This window comes from Salvelinus alpinus, chromosome 12 (genome assembly GCF_045679555.1).
Source record: "Salvelinus alpinus chromosome 12, SLU_Salpinus.1, whole genome shotgun sequence".
In the NCBI taxonomy this organism is placed as follows: Eukaryota; Metazoa; Chordata; class Actinopteri; order Salmoniformes; family Salmonidae; genus Salvelinus; species Salvelinus alpinus.
The window spans coordinates 8,809,327-8,831,035 of record NC_092097.1 but is presented as its reverse complement, the minus strand read 5'-3'; the positions used below and the strand labels follow the sequence as shown (position 1 = coordinate 8,831,035).

Genomic DNA, 21,709 nt, shown 5'->3' with positions numbered 1-21,709 from the left:
CATCAGTCATGCAGTGATTTTCATGACCTGCCCACTGGCTCTGTGCACTGTGTGCTTGTGTGTGCGTGCGTGTGTGTGCGCGCGCACATTCTCTGAGAGGTAGATGACTTGAGTTTATGATGATAACACTCTGAGGGTGTCCAAAAGCAATCAAAGTCAAATCCAAATGTTTGCCTCCTCTCTCCGCAGGCTATTTCAAAGCAGGATATTGATTATTCCGCCCATTCCTGTCTTTTGAGGCAGACAAAAGACAGCGCTTGAGAAATAGAGAGATAATGCAATTACTAAAGAGAGAGCTTTTTAGACTGAGCGGTAATGCTTTGGGAGGAGAGAGAGGGTGAGTCTCTGAGAGAAACGGGAGCGTACTCCCAACCTTAGAGTGTGTTAGGGACCTAATGCATATCAGAATACATCAGCTTCTCTCTGAAGATGTTTTCATGCAGACAAACAAACTCAGGGCTTCTCTGAAATCCTAACAAATAGTTTTTCCTTTTACTGCTTTGTGTTAAAGCCTGCCCAAGGCACCGCTTTTAACCTCTAATCTCATCAGTTTCTTCCAAACTGATAATGCCCAAGTCTGAGAATGCTGTTTTCTACTTTCCTTTGGGCTTCCTGAAGGCTATTGTTGAAATGTGTTATACATGCAGTGTATATTAGCATACTTGCTTGGATGAGTTCAAACATTTGAAATGGAAAAGCTGAGGAATAAAAGTGTGTTTTCTCATCGAATCAGAGTTTATGTGCATCAGGGATAACATCATCCCACATTGACAGTAGACCTAGATCTGAGGGTTTTCAGAATTATATTTAGCCTACATGGTAATACATGTCTTATAATATGCCATTGATTTCATTTTAATATGTGACAGTAGCAATTTCGTTGGCACCATATCATAGATACATAACATCTTCAATAAACCATCACATTTCAGGGGATAACTCTCATAGCCTATTATTATCCCCTTTATCATACATCTATTGCATGACGCCAAGGCGGCAAGTGAAAATGCCACTGAGTGGCGCCAAATCATTGAAGTAACGTTGTTTGAAATAATACACTTGTCTCAGGTGCGTATCCTGCTCTGCCTCCCGTTGCTAACGCTCCGATCCCTCATCTCAAATGCCTCGTCTGGAACGGCGAAGAAACACACCCCACAACAAGTTAACAAAACAATACTGGGTGAATTGCAGCAATACTAATGTGTTCTGGAGAAACAATGATTGACTATACGTTTTTGCATCCAAGCTGTCGCCCTTTTGCGGTTGGGAAGTTCTGAAAAAGCGCAAAAGGACCTGGAACTTTGGAAGACCTCCAGTTGCTTTCCACTCTACTGATCAAGCCGGTGGTCCGGTCGAGCTTTAAAGTCTATGCAATACATTTTAGACTTCTCTCGACTCAGGGATTTGTGCGCTCGGAAAGCTTGACTTCTACATAATTGTCCTAGGTTATGTTTTGTCGTGGTGGGCACCTTCATGCGATAAGGATATGGTATTTCTTTAACATTATCCTGGTTTTGTTTTTGACAATGGAAAGCAAATGAAAGGGGCAGTTCACGGGATTAATTGACAGCACAACGACAGGTAGGCTATGCTTCATTATAAATATATATTACATTTAATTTATCTAGGCTACATAATTTTGCTAATGTGGAAATAATCTAGGCTACTTGATGTTTTATATATCCTAATAATGAACGCAAGTGCTTATTGTGATCTTTATTTTCAAAAGCATAAAACGTATGTGCACGGTATGGATAACACATTCTGTGGACTGAATATATGAATTTACAGCCATTTCTACATACTTACAAAATTAGACTTTGATACGTACTGAATCTTAAAAGCAATCTCAACGATGTTCAAATATCCTTGTTTGGGGCTATTATTTTGTTTGTTTGTGAAAACTATAATTTTAAGTGCTTTCTTTGTAAAAGGGATGCACGTAATCTACTGTCACAGATGGGGATCCAAACCAATACAGTCGTTATAAATAATGGTTGATGACAATACTGGTTCACGTCGGTCTAAATTCATGTCATCTAGCAAGGTGTTGGTATTGGTTTCTTCCCTTTAGCCTGTGCGTTAAAACACAGTGTTCCATATGGATAGCCGCATATTAGCCTACAGAATGTGCATGAAATGTGAGGATCAAAAGTTGGCACATGGTTATTCATACTTATTTTTCTCCCATGTTCACTGATACTGTACATGAGTTGTGATGGGTTTCATTTCGATAATGAAATGAAAAGAAACATGAAGTAATTTTTTCCAGTGTATGGCACAGGTCCTGGTGCTGCTCCAATACAACTAATGAAGGTCTCTGAGGGGATAACTTCACTCAGATGGTGAATCTCATAAGTGAGGCTGTTTATTAAAGAAATTCGAATAATTACAGCATGCAATGGCAGATGTATTTTTCTCTTTCTTTCATTCTCGCTCTTGCTCTCTCTCTCTGTGTGTGTGCAACACCATTTTTGTGGTGCAGTTCAGGGAATATTTGACGCTAACACTGCTATGAAAAAGCTTAACACAGAGACATATGACTCATATGACTAATGCCTTTTGATTTTAAACATTCAACTCAAAATCAAGCTTTTGATACATTTAAAATCAAATCTATTGTTTCTGAAAAGTTATTTGTTCTAGAACAAATGGTATTAGTACCAGAAGGCCAAGCCTTAGTGGACAAAAACTATTTGTGTGTTGACAATTAGGAAAAGCTTAGCTCCTTATGCTAAGACACACTGCACATTGGAGGGGGCATTAGATCTGACTATTCACAGTATGTGCTTTAAATGTGATTTTTCTCCTTTCTCTTCATGCTCTAACAAAGCAGCTGTCTGATTAAGGAGACAGAGGATTGTGGATTTGTGTTTTGGGGACACAAACACTGTCCTCAGAGCTAATCAGCCTTGCTTTTCCTTGTCTGCCCCTGTAGATATTCATGATTATGCCACCACTCACAGCACAGTGGTGCATGTTCTCTCTCTCTCTCTCTCTCTCTCTCTCTCTCTCTCTCTCTCTCTCTCTCTCTCTCTCTCTCTCTCTCTCTCTCTCTCTCTCTCTCTCTCTCTCTCTCTCTCTCTCTCTCTCTCTCTCTCTCTCTCTCTCTCTCTCTCTCTCTTTCTCTTTCCACATCCTCTTTATCTCTGTCTATCTCCTTCCTGGTTCTCTATTCATCCATATGTCCTTCATCCATCCATATGTCCTTCATCCCCCTGACATGTGTTGTGCGGTCAACTGTCTATCTGCAATTAGTGCTATCATCTCATTTCATCCTGTGGAACACAGATGGCAATAACCTTACGGCTCCTGTTGCGCAGCGACGATACAACTCCGCTGTGATTAATTGAAGTCCCTCCAGAGAGTCAGAGGAGGTGTAGATCTTCCGTTTCACACCCGCTGACAGGCAACCCTTTACAGTGTTTTATAGATTGCTGTATGTAGCCCCCGGAGTTGCTTGTGGTCCCACTGTTGTTCTGAGGGTTTTTTATTGGACTGTGTTATTGTATTGCTGACAGGCGGATCAAAGGTCACCCTGGGACAGTTCAACTGCACTGGATGTAAACAATGCTGGACAATTAATGAGAATGGATTGGGTTTGTGGGTTCGGATGCTGGGTTGGTTGTTGAGGTGTCTATGATAGGGTTTGATCCAATTAGGCTCTCCCCTTTGGCCAATTATCCTGTAAAAGTGAAACTTGGTCAAATTGGGACACCTACGTTGGCGCCATTTGTTCCAAATCTGTACGAGCTAGACGTGTGATGAAAGTGGTTAAAAGTGGATATGATTGCACTGTAACTCGGTGCAGTGTTATATTTGCAACAAGGTCTCACAGTCTCATGTCAGAATTAGACGTTAAAAGTTGTTCAAAATGTCAAATTTAGAAGTGTTTAAGGTTAAATTCAGGCATTAACTCTGAAATCTTACGGTTATGCATTAACTCTGAATGGTTAAGGTAAGAGTTAAGGTTTGGGATAGGCTTTATTTTTTAAATATATAGCTGGATTTGAACATGCAACCTTTGGCACCAGAGGCAGATGCTTACCTACTTGAAGGTAACAGCGCTCACTGTTGCCTCTAGTGGCCGGTTTCCATGTCATCTTCTGACTTCCTCAGACATGGATGGACGTCGAGTGGTCATAAGCAGTATGGCCAAGACCATTCTCCAATGTGAAGCTACAGTACTATCAAATAGAGGATGGCTCTTGCAGACCCATTTCAACCTTTCTCAGTGGCAAATATCATTTATTAAGCTTTATTTAAACAGGGGAAACAAGGTGAGACAGAGTCTCTTGTACAGTTGTGTCCTGTGATAGAACAAATAAAACGACACAGCAATTAATAAGAATTTAAAACAAAATTAAAACAAATAAAAAGTACAAGATGGAGGTTAAAATGATTAAAATAAATAAACTTCTATATGAAAAACACACATTACAAAAAGCAATCACAGTTTATAATATAAAGTTAATGTAATGTGCATTTAAACTGTCTTACAGGCACCAAAATATCGTTCTCTCTGCAATTCATTCCATGAGTGTGGAGCATGATATTCAAATGCGGTTTTGCCTAACTCCGGGGTATCTCTAGCACTAGCATGTCCTGTGACCGAGTCTGATAAATACTGTTTGACCACTGTATTTTGAGTTAAGATAATTAGGAAGTTTCTGTAAGACAGCTTTATAGACAAATATCAACCAGTGTCTGCCCCTTTAAAAGTCAGTAAGTCCCAGCCAACCGAAGTGTACAAAAGGCAATGAGGTGTGCAAAAGTTTGCACCAGAAACAAAGCGCAACGCTGCATGATACACTGCATCCAATTTCTTCAGTACTGATGCTGATCCATGCATAAATAAAACATCACCATTATCAAGCACTGACATAAAAGTGGCCTGCACAATTTACTTTCTGTGCTGTGATGACAGACAATATTTATTTATATTAAAAAATCTAATTCTCAATTTCCGCTTCTTTACAAGCTCAGTTACATGAGTTCTAAAAGAGAGATTATCATCTAACCAAATTCCAAGCGATTTATAGGTTGGAACACGTTCCAAAAGAGTGCCATCATGGGTAGCAATGTTCAGATTTTCCAATTGTATACCTTTGGATCATGAAAATACCATAAACTTAGTTTAACTTGAATTAAGCACCAGCCTAAGATCTACAAGTGCATCTTTAAGTAATTAAAAGTTAAACTGCTTGAGCGAGTGATAGGGCTGTGGCATATATTACTGTGTCATCAGCATAGAAATTAAAGTTGCATTTCTTTTCACTGAGTTACAGATATCATTTATGTATATAGTGAGTAATAAAGGACCTAAAATCGAACCTTGTGGGACTCCTTTGTGAACAGTGACAAAATCTGATTTTACCCCATCTGCAATAATAGCTTGAAATCTATAACTGAGATAATTCTGAAACCACAAACATGTATCTGAGGCCAACCCCAGTGAGGTCAGTCTTTTCAGCAGAAGAGAATGATCAACTGTATCGAAAGCCTTTGACAGGTCAACAAACAAAGCAACACCGTTCAACTTCTTATCCAAAACTCTTACAATATAATTTACAACCAGTGTGGTAGCTGTGAGAGTACTGGGCCCCGGTCGAAAATCAGACTGAAATTTGTTCAGTATGCAGTTGTCAGACAAGAAACAACACAGCTGTACATTTATAGTCTGTACACGCTCTCTCACTCTCTCTCTCTGTCTGTCTGTCTGTCTGTCTGTCTGTCTGTCTGTCTGTCTGTCTGTCTGTCTGTCTGTCTGTCTCTCTGTCTGTCCGATATTGTCCGATATTGTCCTGGTGCTAAAAGAGACATTGTGAGAGATACAGCAGCCAGGGTATGTTTTCATTTTTTTGGGTTAAAGAAGCCATCACATTGGCAACAAATAGAGGAGTCTGAGCGTGGCAGGCAGACAGAGCTGGAGCTGTGAACACTTGATATGCATGAGACCGCAGGTGATTTATAGAAGAAGAGACTATCAGGGATAAGAGGCTTGTGTCTAGTTTTAAGGAGAAACCCCTAGGCAGCATTTGTGTTCTCTTCCAGCCCTTGGCTGTCAGATTAATATGAAAAGACACTGTGCTCTGTTTGCATGCAGGAGACAAGCAAAATATGTATTTGGCATTTTCTGAATGTTGCACATTTATGTAGGCCATGTGAAGTCCAGCCAGAACTTGTACAATTAGCTTACTCAGTCACACTCAGGCAACCAGAACCAAAGATAATCTTAAAAAACAAAACATTGCACTGTTGGAGTTGTCAAAAAGCCTTGATAAACCAACTTACCATTTGAAAGATTTACATGTACATGTACGGTAGGGTGGCCACCCACTCTGCCCAGAGTGGGTGAAAACACGCTTAGGTGATGAAATTTCTGATCCAAAAAGTTGGATTTCGTAACCTAATACTCCAATAATAAGCACCGAGCTCTAGTGCCGCTTTCTCACAGCGACTTGAGGATTTTACACATTGTGGTGGTCGTCTGCAAAGTTGTTTCTGCAGGTCACAAAAACCCCAATTCTCACAAACTGAATTAAATATAAAAGGCTTTGAAATTAAAAAGCTTGCGGTATGCTTAGTACTCCATTGACATTTCACAGAGATATGCTTGTTTTTGTGTGAAATCCTTGAAAAAATTGTCACGATCTATCACAAGGATGACGCTGGAGAGACGAAGCAGGTACGGGGAGTAACATTTAATAAATAACGGACACGGAACGAGACACAAACAGCCCAGCAAACAGAAAAACAACCAATGCAGAAGCAGGGAACAGAGCTGGGGAACTGACACATATAGGGGAGGAAATGAACAGGTGATAATAGAGTCCAGGTGAGTCCAATAACGCTGATGCGCGTGACAAGGAAAGGCAGGTGTACGTGATGGATGGCAGGAGTGAGTGATGCAAGGCATTCTGGCGCCCTCAAGCGCCAGGGGGAGGGAAAGAGCGGGAGCAGACGTGACAGTACCCCCCCACTAGGGGCGCCACCCGGCGTCCCACCTGGGCAAACCGGCCGAGACATGGGCGCTGGGCAAGCCGGTTGAGGCGTGGAAGCCCGACGAACCGGCTGGAGCGTGAGAGCCTGGCGAGCCGGCTGAGGCATGGGAGCCTGACGATCCGGCTGAGTCCAGACGCCTGTCGATCCCGCTGAGGAAACCCGATGATCCGGTGGATTGTGACGTGGGATGGGAAGCCACCGAGCCAACCGAGGCAATGAAACCTCTCTAGCCAGCCAGGGCATGAAAGCTCGACGGGCTGGCTTAGGCACCCCCGGTTCCATCGGCGGCAGAATCCACCCCCGACGTCACCGACAAAACAAACAAACAAACAAAAAAAACTCCTGGACAGGCTGGGCAGACAAGAACTGACGATCCAGCTGAGGCCCGACGTGGGATGGGCGCCATCCGAGCCAACCGGGGCAAGGAAACCTCTCGAGCCTGCTAGGGCGTGGAAGCCCGACGAGCAGGCTAGGCACCCCCGGTTCCATCGGTGGTGACCCAGAGCCAATGCCACTATACCAACCAGAACGCCAGTACTCCCCGATGCTTCGTGTGATGGCTTCTGCATTCTGTCACGATCTATCACAAGGATGACGCTGGAGAGACGAAGCAGGTACGGGGAGTAACATTTAATAAATAACGGACACGGAACGAGACACAAACAGCCCAGCAAACAGAAAAACAACCAATGCAGAAGCAGGGAACAGAGCTGGGGAACTGACACATATAGGGGAGGAAATGAACAGGTGATAATAGAGTCCAGGTGAGTCCAATAACGCTGATGCGCGTGACAAGGAAAGGCAGGTGTACGTGATGGATGGCAGGAGTGAGTGATGCAAGGCATTCTGGCGCCCTCAAGCGCCAGGGGGAGGGAAAGAGCGGGAGCAGACGTGACAAAAATAACCCGAATTTTTCATTAATATGAAAAGCGTATATTAAAATATGAAAATACTGGCCTCCATTGATTTAGTGAAGCTAATTCTTTCTCTCATAGAAAGGTAAAAACTCCAATAACCTTTGAACCGATTATGAAAGAGACATGAGGTTTGTACTATTGGTTTTCTTCGAGGAGTATCTACACAAATAACATTATTTGACCCATTTGTCAAAACATGTGTTTTTGATTGGACACCCTATGTATTTCCCCTCAACTGACCCTACAAACATCATCTGCTGCATGTCACGTTCATGAGCAAAATCAGTACAGTACTGCAATGTCCTACTACACAGAAGCGATCAATCATCAGAGATCAAAGATCAGAAGTGCACCCTCTATACATTTCTATGGACAGCAGATGTCATGACATTTCTCCAACCAGCCTTTCTCCGCAGCTCGAGAATGAACGAGGAAACGAGTCGAGGTCAGATCATGGAAACGCGCCTGGTCGAGGTAGGATTCTGAAAGTAACACACGCGTTGTTTGACAAAGTAACTGTAATAATATTACCCAATTTCAAAATGTAACACTTTATTTTACGCCATTACTCCTAAAAGTAATCTGATTAGGTAACACGCTACTTTTGTAACGCATTACCCTCAACACTGGTCTTCACAAGGCAGCCAGCCATCCACAGTATTGCACCATATTTGAGCAGTTCAAAGCACTTGAGTGCAAGGCCTTGCCAGCTGTGTTCTTCATGGGCTAATAAGTTTAGGTGTGTCATATATCACGTTATACAGCATGTCCTGCCTCCCCGTGGAACCACTGAGGTGGATCCGACAGCATTTCAGGAGAATATCTAAGCTCCATCATGGCTAGCGAGAGAGTAGCAGTAGCAGCAGCATCATCGTGACACTGTACGCTCTGCTTTGTCGTGTGAGGAGGTGGGGGGAGCATATCCCATGGTTTATAGATGCCATTTAAAGGAGCATGCCCAAGCTTGGCTGGCTGCAATGAACTGTAACTGCAACAAAACACCAAGACAATAAACAAACAAATTGGTTGCCTGGGAGCCAGCAGTGTCCCAGTCACTATGGGCTAATGCTTATGCTGCATGCAGTGAAGGAAGACGGGTTGCTGCTGGCTGCTCCTCAGAGATTCGACTGTGAAACACAACTCCATCTTATATTTATTCCTGCTTATTTGGTGTCACTTTACTAATGTGTGTGTAAGATCGTGAGGGTGTGTTGTGTTTGCAATGGAGGGACTCCAGGTTTCTTTGTTACAGGTTTGTAAAATGGAGCGGATCTCAGTTGCATCTGTTGTCCAGCCAGTGTACCTGATGTGGCTGCAGATTGGAGTCCTGCGGGGGCCTATCACGTAAAGTTCATATGGCATTGTTGTGAAACGGCGGGTAAACAGCTTGCACAGTGCCCGGGGGGCAGGATGCCACATTGCATTCAACAGATTTTTTTACCGTTTTGAATTTAGATTCCAAGTTATATCGTCTAACCCACTATGTGTATTTGGTTGCAACATTTGTCAACATTTGTAAAACATTTTGGCAACCAACTCATGTTTGGTCACAGTTAAAGTCAAATGAAGCAAGAAGGACATAATTCTCTGCCATAGCTCCACTACTTCCACCTAGCAGCACATACTGTAAAATAAAAAAATCCATTCCTTTTACCCAGGGGCGAAAGTAAGGTGGTATGGTGGGGTACGGCGTCCCGGCAAAATAAACAGTGGGGGTACACCGTACCAGTAAAACATGACCCTATCACAATAATTAAAACAACATGTCAAGAAAACTGTAGGCTATTACACCACTTTTAAAAAATTACCGCATGTCAGAGGCATGGAACATTTGCTAATTGATTTGAAAACGGGTGGTATAGCCTACGCTCCAAAATGCATTTTGTCAAGGCAGAGATGAGTGGCCGACACCGAGACGCGCGCGGACAGCAATTGACGCATACATTCTGGCCTAATGACATTCACCAAATGTCATTACACTTTTTGGTATTTTGTGTAACAGATCCACAAAACAGGTCTCTATCCATTCACCACTGTTTGGAGGCTGTAAATATGTAGCTAGTGGATGAACGTGCACGGGTAGCCTAGTAAAGGAGCCCTTTGAAGTGATTGTTTAACAATCAGATTAAACCATTATGACTGGTTGTGTTTATGCCACAGTGAAAAGTAATACATTTTATAAGTTAAATGACAGATCTTTACGACTATGCCAACAGAGATCCTATTGAATTAATAGGGGTTCTATATGTCATTCTATGATTAGGCCCATAAAAGAAATTGTCCCGTACCGCGAATAAATGAATTCTACTTTCACCCCTGATTTTACCACATAACTGAGTTTCTCTTATTGCCAATCCCCACCATATCCCCACCAGTCCCCACCAGTTTACAATTGGCTCATTCATCCCCCTCCTCTCCCCTGTAACTATTCCCCAGGTCGTTGCTGCAAATGAGAATGTGTTCTCAGTCAACTTACCTGGTAAAATAACGGTAAAATAAAAAAATAAAAATAAAAATATGAGGAACTACAGTACAATAAAGGAATTAGGGGAATGAGTGTGCAGGAGAATCCTCCGTCCAGCCCCTTGAAGTGGACAGCATTCAGCACTCAGCTGGAGTCTGAGCGCTGAATACCCAGCAGCTTCAGGACAGCTTAGGAGCTCACTCGCCCTTCTATAGAGGTGCCTTTCAGCACTGCTGGCAACCATTTCCCCATCCCCTTACCATCCCTATCCCCATCCCCTCCCTCTCCACTCGCCCCATTTGAGCATGTCGACATTTGGCAGCCCTCACTCCCAATACTTTACCATTGCAGTGAGTTCCTATTAACTCATTCTCCATGGCAGCAGGCAGGACTAGAGAACCCAATCTCACTCTCCAAGCTTTTACGATCATCCCTGTGAAAGGCCTAGATTGGGGAATTGGAGCTTTGGAGAGGCCCAGTTCTACGCTGCGCTCCCTTTGAGAGGAAGAGAGTTGTCATTTTGTCATTTGTTTTTCTTAAACGCCAAAGGCTCCCTGGCAGAGACTTTTTTTCTTTCTCTTTCTGCTGCTGTTGTCAGGCTCCACCTCATGCCTGTAATCATGAGGCTGCAATTTGGGCAGAAAATTAGAATTACGGGGTTTAGAAATTAGCCTGTTATTTTCTATGCTTGTTATTGTTGAGAAAGGGTGGGGGAAGTCGACCCAGCTCTGATTATAGTTCAGGGAATAAGATGCAATAAAACCTGGGATCATGTCAAAGTTCTCTCATTTAAGGGCATGAGTCCATGCGGTTGTTTCCTGCAAGTTCAAATGAACTGTTGTGACTCAGAGACTCTCCTATAAATTGGATTAGGGGATTGACTCCTCCACAGCAACCTGGGGAAAAAAGGAAAGGGGTGTCGATTTCATGACCTAACACAAAGACTGTTCAAGTTTCTCATCATCAGATCCCTTTACGGAAGAGCTGGGACTTCAAAGAAATGCCTATCATCAAAAAGATTTACCCCATGTCATTAAATATATTGTGCAGAGACTGTGTATACGCCTTTATCTATCTGTGGTACAAGATGGGAATGAGAAACAGAAATCAGTCATAGTTTTATTGTTATCTTTCTGAAGATAGAATTAGCTGAAGGGCAACTTCATTTCAGTTCCTCGCTTTGATCCAAATCTTTTTTTCTGGTTATGTAAGCTGAACAAAAACATAAACACAACCTGCAACAATTTCAAAGATTTTACTGAGTTACAGTTCATATAAGGAAATCAGTCAATTGAAATAAATAAATTAGGACCTAATCTATGGATTTCACATGACTGGGAATACAGATATGCATCTGTTGGTCACAGACATGTCTGTGGAATGTTTTCCCACTCCTCTTCAATGGCTGTGCGAAGTTGCTGGGACACGTTGTCGTACACGTCGATCCAGAGCAAATTCTGCCAAATTCTCCAAAACGACGTTGGAGGTGGCTTAGGGTAGAGAAATTAATATTCAATTCTGTGGCAACAGCTCTGGTGGACATTCCTGCAGACAGCATGCCAATTGCACACTCCCTCAAAACTTAAGACATCTGTGGCATTGTGTTTTGTGTTTTGTGACAAAACTAAAAATTTTAGAGTGGCCTTTTATTGTCCGCAGCACAAGGTGCCCCTGTGTAATGATCATGTTGATTAAATCAGCTTCTTGATATGCCACACCAATCAGGTGTTTGGATTATCTTGGTAAAGGAGAAATACTCACTAACAAGGATGTTAACAAAGTTGTCCACAGAATTTGAGAGAAATAAGCATTTTGTACGTATGGAACATTCCTGGGATTTATTTTTTCAGCTCATGAAACATAGGACCAACACTTTACATGTTGCGTTTATATGTTTGTTCAATATGTAATTCTACTAGAGCCCTGCATGGGCATGAATTTTAAGCCCTATCCATGTCCGGGACATTCAGGCCCTAGCCTACACAGGCCCGATTTACTTTTGACAAATTTAAGGCCCGAAATCAGAAATAACTTCCTTTGTAAGCTGCTCCTCTATGTCTGACACTCGCTCGCTGCACGCAGCTCACTCTGCACGCACTCTGCTCATGGTGGCAAAGTCTGTGAGTATCCATAGCAATGACTCCGCTTGGGCTGCGCTGCTCAATGAAGACACACGAGGCAGCAGTTCGCTGTCTTTTCGTCACTCTAAACCAGCAAAACTCAAGGAACATGATTATCTGTGAAGTAGTCTCTCCTGTCTTATATTTGATGAAGTTGAAGCACTTCTGACACCACGTTATGATCTTAGTCAGATAGGACTGTACACACGCAAATGGCTCAGCTTCAAAATGTTAGTGATCAATTTAGTGATTGTCGAGCTCTGGCCATACCTTAACCCGATGTATAATGCCGGGGTCCGTCGGGCTCGAGTCGGTAGCAGAGCTCTAACTTGTACAACATTCTGGGGACCAGGGTTTCCTTTTATATGTCCAGTCATTGCACAACCATTCTAAATACAAGTGCGTGATGGCCACCATTTTTTTTATTTTGGTAATTGTGAAGCTTGCCTCCCAGTTGCCATTCAAGTGCATTGGCAACAGTAGGCAGGCTATCAGCGTGTTACCCACCACTTCGCAATGTAAGCTGGAGGCAGTACGCGTTTTGAAAAACATATACTTAATTGTTTAAAAACCTGAACATTTTAGTTCATGTTATGAGGCAGAAACATGGAGGGAAATGTTTTATAAAGACTAGCATTTCCCTCCTATTCTGTATCAACTTTCTTCCGTTGTCCAGAGTCATATTAGCGACCCATCCTAGTTGTGGCGTCTTTATAAATAGATCAATAGATTCCCCCCTCTTTCTAAGTTTCTAACAGAGATGTTCATATCTGACATGTGAAATCGCTCCCATCAGGGGCACTGTTTAGAATTGTATTTTGGCAAATTACGTTTTATTGGCTGCTTCATTACAGGAGATGTTCTGTTAAGATGAGTTACCATAATCTAAATGTGACCTCTGTCATTCTGAGCACTGTGAGTGAATGCCCTAACAGGTTACGAAGCAAATGCATATGGGTCCAGCACATTTCTCAAATGGCGGTAATCAGAGGTGTGGACTTGAGTCACATGACTTGGACTCGAGTCACAAATATGATGACTTGCAACTCGACTTTGACTTTAACACCAATGACTCGTGACTTGACTTGGACTTGAGCCTTTTGACTCGACCTGACTTGATACCCTCGCCAAGCCCAAATATAAAAAATGATGCTATTAAAAAAAGTGTGCAGGGCATCAACTCTTCATTTAACGGATTACAGTTTGAATCCGACAGCAGACAATCAAATTCTGCCAGCTGAGAAAAGGTTGTGCGTGGCAGAGGAACGTCGGCGGGTGAATTCAGATGGAGCCCTTGGAAAGATGATACCAAAAATTTTGGATATAAAGACAACGCTGTGTCAACAAAAAACGAATTGCAACTTGCAAAACATGCGGGAATAAAATTACAGACGGAGGCGCAACAATTTCCAAATTAGTTCGACATTTGAAGCTGCACAAAGAACGGTAAGTCGGGGCTAATATAGCCGACAGATATTATATTTTAATACTTTACTAGTGTATCATGTAGGCTAACGTAATGTTAAATTAATGAGCCTCCACACAGTCAATCAGTGCGGGAACGTGATCATTGCACCCAAGATTGAGCTACAACTGGCTAGGCAGTTGGTAGCCTAAATCCTGCCTGATGTTACTGCTGTTCCTAAAACCATTGACATACATTAGCCTACTGTAACCACACAGAGAGAGAGTGTGTGTTAAGGTTGGGCGATTGTGTACAAGCCTACACCGCCCGATTGCGCCCCATAGCAACCACGTTAGTCCATCACTATTGGGGGGGGGGTCTTTCTCATGGCTACCCTTGTATTTCCATGGAAATATAACGTTTATTTGGAAAGGTATAAATATATAGATGTTTTTAAAAGCATTCATGATTTGCGTAAATGTAATATACTAACTATAAAAATATGAAATATTACATTTGGTGAAGAGCACATTATGACTTGTTTAGGACTCAAAACTAAAAGTTTAGGACTTGAGACTTGACTTGATACTTGACTCGGCTTGCCTGTCTTGACTTGGGACTTGAGTGCTAAGACTTGAGACTTACTTGTGACTTGTAAAACAATGACTTGGTCCAACCACTGGTGGTAATTTAAAATCTTCCCGGTCACGTTGTCCGGTGCCACATTTTCCTAACATAAACCCTGCTGGGGACGCATCCTTTCATAGTTTGTTTAAAATAATAGCCTATTTGATTGAATTCAAAATGCATGTAATACTTTGTGTACGTTAGGTTTTGACTAACCTTACGTTGCAGGTGTAAAATAAATGCCTGGAACTGAAACTAAAAAAACTGTCAGGGGAGGTTTTCTTCTGCACTGTTCAACCAATCTAGTAATAGTGGAGGAGAAGTTAAGATGGGGTGTCGCCTTGTTAACGTCCAAAAGTGGAAGTCGTCACAAGCTCTCTTTCCGTTTCCCCTGCAGAGGCTAGGTTTGACAGACAAGCATTCCAGTTGCCTACACTCTAAATATGTATTGTCATAATGCAATAGGAGAGAAATAATGTTGAGAAGTAGCATATATGAGTTAGGAACTTAATAAGTTTACAATCATGGAGGATAGACAGGATAACCAACAAGATATCACAGTTTTACCAAGTTGACGTTTATCCACGTTTCTCCAAAATTCAAATTTCGAAGTTAAAGGGTTAAAGTTTTTGATAGCGTTAAAACATAAAGTTGAGGTATTTATTCCAAATAGCTACGTTAAGGGTTACGTTTTGGGATAGGGTTAAAACATGTATTTTTTATAAACAAGTGTCTACCATTGGGATCGTGTGACCTTCAGATCCGGAGTCATGGGATTACGCCCATCCACGACGTCCTAGCAGAACCCAAGTTTACTTGATGGTATAACCGCTCACAGTGGCCGGTTTTGAATGCATTTCCCAACGTCCTCAGGATATAGACAGACGTACAATTGTGTACTCAATCTTGAGCGGTCTCGCTGGGGTAACAATGATGGAAAATGTGCATTCTTTTTTCCACAGCATTTCCTTTGCCAAATGACAGAAACTGCTAAATGATTAGTCAATTGTATCTCTGTCTCTTTCTCTGTACAGTGTGCAGTTGACAAATTTTTCTTGGGCATTGGACTTTGTAGTGAGAGAAGGGTGAAAAGGAGGAGAAAATGAAGAAGAGAGGGGAGAGGCAGCTCTCAGCTTTGCAGCTTAGAGGCTGCTCACATCATAAAAGCCTGATATCTACTCTCATCTTCTCCATCGGTCCCTCTCTGTGTTTTATCCCCAGCCCTGTGTGAGCACTGCATGTGAGGCCTGCTAGTATCTGCAGTGTCACTGTGTTGTCAGTACGATCAGTGTTTACTCTCAAAGAGTTCAAGGCACTTCAGATGGATCTATCGTAAAGCAAACGTGATCCTCTTCTTTCTCTGGAGAAAAGACAACACAGATGTGCTATTTTTGCGCCTTCCAGATTCCGTTCTTCTCTGTGGATGTCAGTAGAGTGGAAAGCAGCTGTCAGTCAGAAGGGCAGTGGGTTCTCCTCTCCGCCTATTTTCAACCTCCTGTCACAGAGTTCAGCTGCCATGGATTGACAATAAATGCTCCCCTTTTACCATTGTAAAAAGCTGTGTTTTACATTTATATCAGAAAGACTCAAGTTCAACCACATCTGCATTTGCATACAAGCACAACAGTGACAGTAATTGATTATCCATGTCAGTTCCCACTAGATTAAACATGGGTAGGAAAGATATCAGATTAAAGATTGGCCATGATGATTCACCACAGCAAATCCTGTTGGGGGGGGGGGGGGGGTACTCACTTAATTAGCATTTGTAACTTTTTGGGGTGACTTTTTGGCCCTCCACCTTCCATAATTAGTAACATAATGGACATGTTTTTTCCAGTTCACACCCCGCTCCCCTGGCCCTAATTCAGTGTTTCCCAAACTCGGTCCTGGGGACCTCAAGGGGTGCACATTTTGGTTTTTGCCCTAGATCTACACAGTTGATTTAAATAATCACATCATTATTAAGCTTGCATTATTTGAATCAGCTGTGTAGTGCTAGGGCAAAAAACAAAACATGCACCCCTTGGGGTCCCCAGGACAGAGTTTGGGAAAAACTGCCCTAATTCATCTAAACTTTTAAAGCAGGGGCCTCAATTATTCATGTCCCCACGGTGGCCCCCACCTCCCTGGGTACAACTCGAGCAGAGTGAGTCTGGATGGACATGCTGCCAGGCCTCTCATTAATTGATGCCACAGTCGGTGCCCCAACTCTCTTTCAGTAATGCACTCTCCTTCTCCTGTTTCCCTCCCTCTGATACCATGTCTTGTCTCTCTCCCTGACAGAGCGATGAGGGGTTTTCAGAGGCGGTGTTGCGTCATGATACTCTTCGGGGTGATTGTAGAGTGTGTTTTCCCCTCAAACCTCAAGGGAACCCAGGCCTCTCTGTACGATGAGGGGTGATATTGGAAGAGAGGAATTCCAACAATGGTCAGACTACAGGAGTGTCAGTAGACAGCTTTTTTCTTTCCTTCTCTTTTTTGGTAGACTTTCTGCCCTCCTTTTTATTCCAGGTCCTGGAATAAAAGAGCCAGGTCCTACACTCTTCCTCCTGTCAGTCTGGCATGGAGGTGGTTACTGAACCTTCTTTTCTGCAATTGTAAAAAGACCCAAAGTATTTTTACAATTGTAGAAATAAGAGTAAAAACAAAACAACATCAGACTAAACAAAAACATGAACAAAGAGAGGGCTGGGCTCAAGGAAGGGAAAGAGTGTGATGTATCAGTGTATGGGGAGGATAGGGTTGTGGTTTGGATACGAACCCGGTTTAGGGTAAGGGTTGGGATTGGGGTTAGGATACGAACCCGGTTTAGAGTAAGGGTTGGGATTGGGGTTAGGATACGAACCCGGTTTAGGGTAAGGGTTGGGATTGGGGTTAGGATACGAACCCGGTTTAGGGTAAGATGTGGGATTGGGGTTAGGATACGAACCCGGTTTAGGGTAAGATGTGGGATTGGGGTTAGGATACGAACCCGGTTTAGGGTAAGGGTTGGAATTGGGGTTAGGATACGAACCCGGTTTAGGGTAAGATGTGGGATTGGGGTTAGGATACGAACCCGGTTTAGGGTAAGGGTTGGGATTGGGGTTAGGATACGAACCCGGTTTAGGGTAAGGTGTGGGATTGGGGTTAGGATACGAACCCGGTTTAGGGTAAGGGTTGGGATTGGGGTTAGGATACGAACCCGGTTTAGAGTAAGGGTTGGGATTGGGGTTAGGATACGAACCCGGTTTAGGGTAAGATGTGGGATTGGGGTTAGGATACGAACCCGGTTTAGGGTAAGATGTGGGATTGGGGTTCGGATACGAACCCGGTTTAGGGTAAGGGTTGGGATTGGGGTTAGGATACGAACCCGGTTTAGGGTAAGGGTTGGGATTGGGGTTAGGATACGAACCCGGTTTAGGGTAAGGATTGGGGTTAGGATACGAACCCGGTTTAGAGTAAGGGTTGGGATTGGGGTTAGGATACGAACCCGGTTTAGGGTAAGATGTGGGATTGGGGTTAGGATACGAACCCGGTTTAGGGTAAGGTTTGGGATTGGGGTTAGGATCCGAACCCGGTTTAGGGTAAGGTGTGGGATTGGGGTTAGGATACGAACCCGGTTTAGGGTAAGGGTTGGGATTGGGGTTAGGATACGAACCCGGTTTAGAGTAAGGGTTGGGATTGGGGTTAGGATACGAACCCAGTTTAGGGTAAGATGTGGGATTGGGGTTAGGATACGAACCCGGTTTAGGGTAAGATGTGGGATTGGGGTTCGGATACGAACCCGGTTTAGGGTAAGGGTTGGGATTGGGGTTAGGATACGAACCCGGTTTAGGGTAAGATGTGGGATTGGGGTTAGGATACGAACCCGGTTTAGGGTAAGGGTTGGGATTGGGGTTAGGATACGAACCCGGTTTAGGGTAAGGGGTAGGGTAAGGGTTTGGGTTAGGTGGTGCTCAGTATGGTGGAGAGAGGGGTGGGGGGGTGTAAGGGTAAGCCTTGTCAAAGATATGGGGCTTTAAGAGGGACTGAATGATGGTGATGGACTCAGAGTCATGGATGGCTGGAGGGAGTTCCAGAGCCTAGGAGCAACCCTGGAGAAGGCCCTGTCGCCAAAGCTCTGAGGAATGGGCCTGCTGTGGTGGAACAGAGTGTGCGTGGGGCTTTGGAGGTCAGAAGGGGGGTCTTGTAATCAATACGTTGGGAGACAGAAAGCCAGTGGAGTTCATGATGCGCTGCCAGGACTTAGTGTGGTTAAGGAGTTGGTCTGCAGAGTTTTGAACCATCTGCAGCTTATGGAGGGAGCTTGAGTTGATGCCATAGAGTGGTGAGTTGCGGTAATCAACACAGGAGGAGATGAATGCATGTATGAGGGTTTCAGTGGCAGGAGAGGGAGGACCTGACTTGGCAATGTTGCGTCCTTTGTTGTGTGTGTTCCCAAACAAGGACCAGTTGCGCTGTGAGGCGGCTGTTGTTGGTGGGATTTGGAGAATGATGGAGGCAACAGGGGAAAGAGCCTCAGATCCACAAAGTCCCTTCTACCAGGTGGCTGATGAGATATGTTGGCACGACTGCCATATTGCATCTCCATCCCAAAGCCCTTGCTTGGAAGTTTACTTCGCCAGACTGCCAAGAACCTTGCCCTCTTCCAGGCCAAGGTGGCGAGACACGGCGAGACACCATAGGCCTTGTTGATCTCTGCACCAGACAGGATGCTCTTGCCAGCATACTTGGGGTCCAACATGTACGCTGTGGCGTGTATGGGCTTCAGGCAGAAGTCTTCATGCTTTTTGATGTATTTCAGAACTGCAGTTTCCTTTGCTTGGAGCAACAGCGAAGTCGGCAGGGCAGTACAGGTTTCTTCATCAGACAGGATGGCATTGTCTCCCTTAATCCGTGCAATGGCTACTGCTATAGAATTCAGGAGTTTCAGGCTGCTTACCACTCTCTCCCAAAATACATAATCCAGGAGGAACCTCTTGATGGGGCTGTCCATAACGGCAGACTGTGATATGGACATTTTTTGGAGAGACTCCTTCCCCTCCAGGAGACTGTGAAACATGATGACAACACCACCCTAACGGGTGTTGCTGGGCAGCTTGAATGTTCTCACTTTGCTTGGTGAGGTAGATTGTTGCTGTAACTTGATGACCCTTCACATACCTAACCATTTCCTTGGCTCTCTTGCAGAGTGTATCCATTGTTTTCAGTGCCATGATGTCCTTGAGGAGCAGATTCAATGCATGAGCAGCACAGCCAATGGGTGTGATGTGAGGGTAGGACTCCTCCACTTTAGACCAAGCAGCCTTCATGTTCGCAGCATTGTCTGTCACCAGTGCAAATACCTTCTGTGGTCCAAGGTCATTGATGACTGCCTTCAGCTCCTCTGCAATGCAGAGACCAGTGTGTATGTTGTCCCTTGTGTCTGTGCTCTTGTAGAATACTGGTTGAGGGGTGGAGATGATGTAGTTAATTATTCCTTTCCCACAAACATTCGACCACCCATCAGAGATGATTTCAATACAGTCTGCTTTCTGTATGATTTGCTTGACCTTCACTTGAAATTTGTTGAACTCTGCATCCAGCAAATTAGTAGATAAAGCATGTCTGGTTGGAGGGGTGTATGCTGGGCGAAGAACATTCAGAAATCTCTTCCAATACACATTGCCTGTGAGCATCAGAGGTGAACCAGTTGCATACACAGCTTGAGCAAGACATTCATCAGCATTTCTCTGACTACGTTCCTCGAATGAGTCAAAAAAACTTCTGATTCCAGGAGGACCATGAGCTGTTGCTATTGATAAGGTGTCTGATTCATCATTTTCACCTCGAATAGAAGTAGAGGGATTTTTGTCAGACGTTGCTTGTTGTGAGCACTGAGGGAACTTTATGCACTTGGCTGGATGATTCTGCATCTTTGTTGCATTCTTTCTTCACATATGATTTGGCACAGTATACAAATGTACACAGCTTTCCTTCTACATTAGCTGCAGTGAAATGTCTCCACACATCAGATAGTGCCCGTGGCATTTGTAAAAATTGTAAAAAAGAAAGTTATACAATTCCATGTACAGATAAATAGTTAAGCAGTTAGATTAAACAACTCCTTTGTAAGATACATGTTTTACAATTAAACATGTATGGAAACAGGTGAATTAACAGTCCTCAGTTAGCAGGCTTAAGCAAGCTAAAACCCACATGACAGCAAAAACTAACTAGCAGAAATGGTTAGAAATTATTTAAACACACTTTGCTACTATAGGCTACTATATACTAGTTAACAAAAAATCGTGTTTGTCATATAAAATATATTCACCCACCCAGTATTGTAATCAAAACTTACCAGAAAGCATGCAGTCCTTGGCTCAGACAGTGTAGTAGTGTGGGCTCAGTAGCATCTCATTAGTGTGCAAGATCTTGAGAATCATCTGTACATGTGATGGAAGAGTGCACTGCACATGTGATGGTAGAAAGCACTGGCCATCCAGAGGGTTGCAATTTCATTGAATTGGGGATAGTTTAACCAAAAATATGCCACAAGACCTAGAATTGCCTTATGTGTATCCCACAAAAAAGGTTCACTGTTATAAGCTAACTTTTTTTAATGAATTTAAGCAAAATTTCTCAAATTCCCAGGCTTAACTTCCCATGGAAAATTTCCAGAAATATTCCAGAAATGTCCCGGAAAGTTTCAGACCCTCTGCAACCCTAAACACATCCCTCGCCAGAAGAGAAAAATAAGCACGGGGCCGCGGAAGAGTGAAAGAGGTTAATTGGATAGGTATTCCAGAGGGAGGTATGGTGAGGAAAACCCAATCTAGATACATTCCTAAAGAAATAATCCAGAGCTGGTTCAGGGAACCAGGAGGCCAGCGATCAGAGGAAGAATCCAGGCAGGTGGAGGTGATCGCAGCAGTCCAGACTCAAAGGTAGGCAACTAGCAAGCTAGCTACCACTTATAAGCCAACGTTATAAAAGTCACAAAACTCCGGTAGCCCTACTTCACAAACAACAGGCCGAAAAGTAGACAAAAACAAACACTTAATGAAAAAACTGACGAAGAACTAACAAATCAATGTTAACGAGTAAACACTGTTACTAAACACAACACCAGCAGATACTCTCGCCCGGAAATGACGTGGACATTTTGAACACCACAGCAACATTAACAATGACCTCTCTTAGTGAC

At 43.4% G+C, this 21,709-nt stretch overlaps 1 protein-coding gene across 2 annotated transcripts in view; it reads left to right on the top strand.

Annotated features, from left to right (window-relative positions):
• The first annotated feature begins 1,080 nt into the window (after positions 1 to 1,080).
• LOC139535441 (chemokine-like protein TAFA-2) overlaps positions 1,081 to 21,709 on the top strand; it is a 188,053-nt gene continuing 167,424 nt past the window's right edge. For both annotated transcript variants that reach the window (XM_071334846.1, XM_071334845.1), the window contains exon 1: positions 1,081 to 1,581. The gene's annotated coding sequence lies outside the window, so the exon portion shown is untranslated. The remainder of the gene's footprint in view (positions 1,582 to 21,709) is intronic.